Genomic DNA, 6,000 nt, shown 5'->3' on the forward strand with positions numbered 1-6,000 from the left:
ATTACCAATGTTTAAAAGTCAGTATTTTTCTCAGAACACTTTTTTTAAATGTTTATTTGGGGTAGAGGGGTGGGGGGAAGCGGTGGCAAAAGAGGAGACACAGAATCCACACTCTGAGCTGTCAGCACAGAGCCCGACATGGGGCTCGAACTCAGAAACCATGAGATCATGACCTGAGCCAAATTCGGAAACTTAACCAACTGAGCCACCCCCGTGCCTCTTCTCAAAACACATTTTATTGAGACATTCCCCGATTGATTGTGTTTACATTGAATATTCCAAAGGCAGGGACTTTTGTATCCTTAGTGGCATTCACAGCAACTGACACACGGTCAGCATATAATTATCCATTGGTTCAATGAAGAGTTCTGCTTAGAGCATCAGAACCACATAGGAGTGTTGGTGTTAATAATGGTTAAGGCCGTGGGCTTTAGTATCTGATGAAAGCCTAATTCTCCTAGTAGCTACGCAAACGTTTTGCTTATGGCCTTGGGAATCTAATGAGGTAACAGTTAACATGGTAAATGCCAAGTCAATGCTAGAATTGGTAAGAATAGTGGTATTATAGCCTGAAATTTAGACTCCATATAAAAGCCTAGTGACAAGGGTTTCTAATAGTGAATTCATGGTCACTTAAATACATTTGTAACCACATACATGTTGTTGCTATTATTTTCATAATAGTTATAAGCTGACCATCAGAAGACAGTTTTCAGAATTATGAAGACAGAAAAGTTTTCTAATAATTCCCCCCCAAAAAAAATCAACCTACAGTAAATTGACGGTCAGTAAAAGGATAGCCAAAAGCCAGCATTAATAGCATCTTGTTGATTATGTAAGACACTTAAGATTCAGTAAGAACTAGTTCCTAAGCAAAGGACTTGATCAAAGGATAGATTATAAACTTGACTAATGTGGAAATAAATATCTGTGAGTTTTAGCTGTTATTCTTGTTGCTGCTATTTAACTCTAATACCAGCACATTCTTTTGGTGTAAAGTTTACCTCATGCTCTTCACGCAAATGACAACTTGGAATTAGCACAAGGCACCTATTTTAAACTGATAATTTCTTCAGTATCTCTCAAGAGAATTTACATTGGAGAGTTGAGTTTAGTGCTTGGATATAAAACTGACCATGTTTTAAGGTGTAAGGTGCATAGCTGAGGTTGAAACATAGCAAAAAAAAAAAAATAATAATAATAAAAGACAATGAAACTGGAGATACTCATAAAATGGAGTAACCCGGAAGAATAAAAATATAAAAACATAGACTACCAGTACCTGAAAGATATGCTGGACTACTGGAAATTGTTTAATGCCATTGCAAATTAATCAGGTATAATTTTATTCACTCTTCAAAAACTTCTTGGTAATTTTTTTTCTTTTAAGTTTGTTTACTTATTTTGAGAGAGAGGGAGGCAGAGAGAGAAAGACGATCTCAGGCATGGGGCTTGATATCAAGAACGATGAGATCATGACCTGAGCCGAAATCAAGAGTCAGATGCTTAACCCAGGTGCCCCTCTTGGTCATTCTTAAATGGGCATTATATATCTACTCCTTTAGATTTCCTATTTTTGTCTTGTATGGGTTAAACCCAAAAGCCACATTCAGACTCATCTGCTTAACTACCTACTTAAAGATCTTCATTAAGCATATTTTAATGTCATCATTTATTAAAGCTGAAAGTTGTTAAAGTTGAAATTTTCAGAACTGGAGTAATGTTCTGTATCTTATTTAAATCATTGTTAAGTATCTTATTGTTATTCAATATTCTTCATAAAAGAATAATTTCCTTTTAGAGATATTAGCCACAAAATATCTTACTCCCCTGATAAATTAGTACATTTCCTTTTTATTTTTTAAGAAGCATACTACATAACCCATCATACCAAAAAAGTACTGTATGATGAAAGGAAAAGAGTGTTAACACTATAATCATATGTATTCATGTTCCTATTCACAGAGCAATTCTCTGACTCTCAGATCCTCCAAAATTCAACATGGGCAAAATCCATTGGGTTTCAAAGTTATGAATAACTCCCTGTGGGTGGTGGATACTCTGGGCCCAAGGTTCTAGAAAGAGGGAGAAGAGAAATATGAGAGAAGACTGTTGGACTCTCAAAAATTTTACAGGCAGAAAACAGGCTGATAAAAACACTAAGCTGCTAACACAGGATATGCTTGAAGACAAAGGAAGAATTCCTCTGAAGGTGGGGTCTTATGGTTTGAATGCACAGAGCACATAGCCACCCAATAATGTTTTTTAAATGACAAATAAGCACACTGAAAATGTCCAATATCCTTAGTCACTAAGAAAATTCAAATTAAAATCACAATGAGAGGCAATGGCCACCAAAATGTCTATAATTAAAAAGTCAGAAGATAAGAGCTAGTGTTGGTAAGAATGTCGAGCAATCTAAACTTTCACACATTGTGGGGAGAGCATAAAACAATTTTTCATTTCCTTATAAATTTAACCATGTATTTACCAGACAACCACAACTTCCTCTTCTAGATTATCAGTCGCCCAAAATGAAGACCTATGTTCCCCAGAAAGTCAGGTACTCAAATATTCATAGCAGCTATATTCAAAATAGTGCCAACCTGGACAACCTAAATATCCATCCACTGGAATGATAGAACATATTTTATATCTCCCATTCAAAGAAAAATTACTCAAAGCTGAAGAATGGAATACCAATACACACATTGGTAATTCTCTAAAGCATTATGCTAAATAAGAGAAATCCTATCTAAGAGAATATATACTCTATGAGTCCATTTTATGAATTCAAGAAAGGCAAAACTATTATGATGGACAGGAAGGAAAAAATCAGTGTCTGCCAGAGTTCAGGGGGTGGATTAAGGGGACTGAAGGCAAAAGGATTCAAGGGAAGTCCTTGGACTGAGAGGAATGTTTGGAGTCATGACTGTGATGGTGGTGATAGGACTGAAATTTTAATCCTAACTCATGAAATTGTAATCCTTAATTGGTGAGTTTTGTTATATGTACATCAGACTTCAATGAATAAAAAACTCGAACTACCACCAAGATTTTTAGTGTAATTATCTGGATAGTAACGCTCTCACTTGCTTGAATCCTATTTTTTTATCCCCTCAGAGGAAGAGAGATGAATATATTGTAGCTAGAAGGCTCACAATTGCCCCTTAAAATCTAAATATGTTCACTGTATTATCTTCCTCACCTTAGTATTTACCGAGTTAGTTTCTCTTCTGTTGGAAGTAAGGTTTGCAGCAGATGAATCTATGATAGAAGGAGGGAAACCAGTTACTGTTATTGTAATGGTCCAAATTAGAGATTATGAGGGTCATATATAGGACAACAGTAGCTGGAATGGAAAGACCCATTTTGATTCAAAAAAGGGTATTGAGGTAAAATTAGCAGAAACTTTAGTTTTCTTATGTGGAACTGTGGTAGAAGTAAGAAGTTTGAGACAAATCCCAAATTTCTGCCTTCATTAAGTTGGTAGGTAGTGATAACATTCACCAAGTTAGAGAGCAGAAAAGAACAGGCTAATCTGAAGAGGAAGAGGATGGGTTTGATTTTAGTCTATCTTTGAGGAGTTAAGGCATATCTATTTAGAACTTTCTAGAAACAACTTGCATGTACCAGTCTGAAGCTGACAGCAAAGGTTCAGTATAAGGACAGAAATTTGAGATTATACAAGGAAAGGTTCAAACTTGAGAGGGATGTAGTCTCGCAAAAGAATATGCTAAGTGAAAAGAATAAGGTGTTGGAAGTCGGATCTCTGGGTAAGACCAATGTGAAAGAGGCACAAAGAGAAAGTGGGCTCCATAAAAGGCAGAGAAAAAGGAAATGGTTGGGGAGATAGAAGCAGACCAGGTAAGGTGGATGTCCATGGAGGAGAGATTTTTAAGAGTGTGTTAGGAAGGTTACTTCCTATTACAAATATACATTCTCCCAGTCTCCGTGGCTTAAATTCTGTCTATGTTACACTTTTTTTTTTTCTAGGTTATAGGAGGAACATGGTGGTCTGTAACAGTCATTCAAGGATTAAGACTTCTTCCAACTTTGATGTTCCTTAAGAACACTCAGAAGAGGTCACAGGTGCAAAATTATGGAAAATTTCACATCTATTTTAACAATTTTGCTGTGGGAGTGATACAGAAAACTTGTACCTCATTCATTGGGGTGAGCTAGTCAAAGTAGCCACATCTAGGACTGAGGAGCTGGGAAATAGAGTCTAGTTCTGTGCCATATAATGGTGAGCACTAAAAATTACTGCCTGAAGAAACCAGAGTCCAATATCAAGGTAGCAGATATATCCAGTAAGGATAAGACCCGAAAAAGAAACTACAGGAGAGAAGGAAAGAGAGAGACAAAAAAGAGAGGCATCATTCATATAGCATTACCTAGAAGACATGGATGCAACTGAGATGAAGCATAAAATGGAGAAAGTTCCACTGAGACAAGTTTACCAAAGTAATAAAAACATCATTAAAAAAATATGCTTTTTTATATCCCTCCTGGGTAGATAGCTTGATGAGCAGAATTGGTTTCCTGGTTTTTTTCTAATTTCTTATTCCCAGTTAACTGGGAAAATTAATTATCCTGTCTTATGATTTGAATTGAGAATAAACAGCTTCTAAGGCAGAGCCCAGTGGAAGCCATAGACACATATCCCTATAGCCTTTTGACATTTCTCTCTCAACAACATGTCCTTTTCTACCAATTTGTAGGATTTACAGAGTTGAGGACAAGACCATTATGCTTACAGTGCAGAAAGGGAAATTAATTTCCATCTGTTCCTGTCCCGTCCCACCAGAAGTAATTTCTACCAATTGATATGAACGGTACACAAGCTATTGGAACGACACAGAAATCTCTTGGCAGAGGGGTGCCTGGGTGGCTCAGTCAGTTAAGCATCTGACTTCAGCTCAGGTAATGGTATCATGGTTTAGGAGTCTGAGCCCCGTGTTGGGCTCTGCACTGAAGCTCAGAGCCTGGGCCCTGCTTTGGATTTCATGTCTCCCTCTCTCTCTCTGCCCCTCCCCCACTCACACTCTGTCTCTGTCTCTCTCAAAAATAAACATTGAAAACAAAACAAAAAAAAAAAAAAAAAAAAAAAACGATTTCCCATAGCATCTCAGAATAATGAGAAAATTCACTAGGGCCTTAGGAACCACATTAAATGATTGCTCTGTGGATAAAAATGGTCAGATATTCCTTTTATGTGATGCAAAAGAACTAAATGAAAGAAGTTGTTTTACACTTGAGGCCTAATAAAATAGAATGGACCCTGGACAGGCATGCATAGGCATATATGTCTCCCAGAGACTTCTCTGAGCTAGCTTGTTCTATGACTAAAGCTAAACCAAGGTTTGATGGATAGTTATACATAAATCTAACAAAAGCAAGCACTTAACGGATGTTCTCTTTAGCTCCCTAGAAATTTTTGGGGTGAGTTAGAGAGAAACAAGCTCCTTTCTAGTCCCAGGGAAAGTATTTTTACACAAATATCAAGTTAATCATAATTAAAATGTTTCTTTTTGGGGCGCCTGGGTGGCGCAGTCGGTTAAGCGTCCGACTTCAGCCAGGTCACGATCTCGCGGTCCGTGAGTTCGAGCCCCGCGTCAGGCTCTGGGCTGATGGCTCGGAGCCTGGAGCCTGTTTCCGATTCTGTGTCTCCCTCTCTCTCTGCCCCTCCCCCGTTCATGCTCTGTTTCTCTCTGTCCCAAAAATAAATAAAAAACATTGAAAAAAAAAATTAAAAAAAAAAAATGTTTCTTTTTATTTTTTTTTATTTTTGAGAGAGAGACAGAGCATGAGTGGGAGAGGTACAGAGACAGAGAGGGGGACACAGAATACAAAGCAGGCTCCAGGCTCTGAGCCGTCAGCACAGAGCCTGACACAGGGCTCCAACCCACAGACGGGGAGATCATGGCCTGAGCCGAAGTCGGATGCCCAACTGACTGAGCCACCCAGGCACCCCAAAGTTGTTTCTTTTTAAAAGTA

This window comes from Neofelis nebulosa, chromosome 4 (assembly GCF_028018385.1).
Source record: "Neofelis nebulosa isolate mNeoNeb1 chromosome 4, mNeoNeb1.pri, whole genome shotgun sequence".
In the NCBI taxonomy this organism is placed as follows: Eukaryota; Metazoa; Chordata; class Mammalia; order Carnivora; family Felidae; genus Neofelis; species Neofelis nebulosa.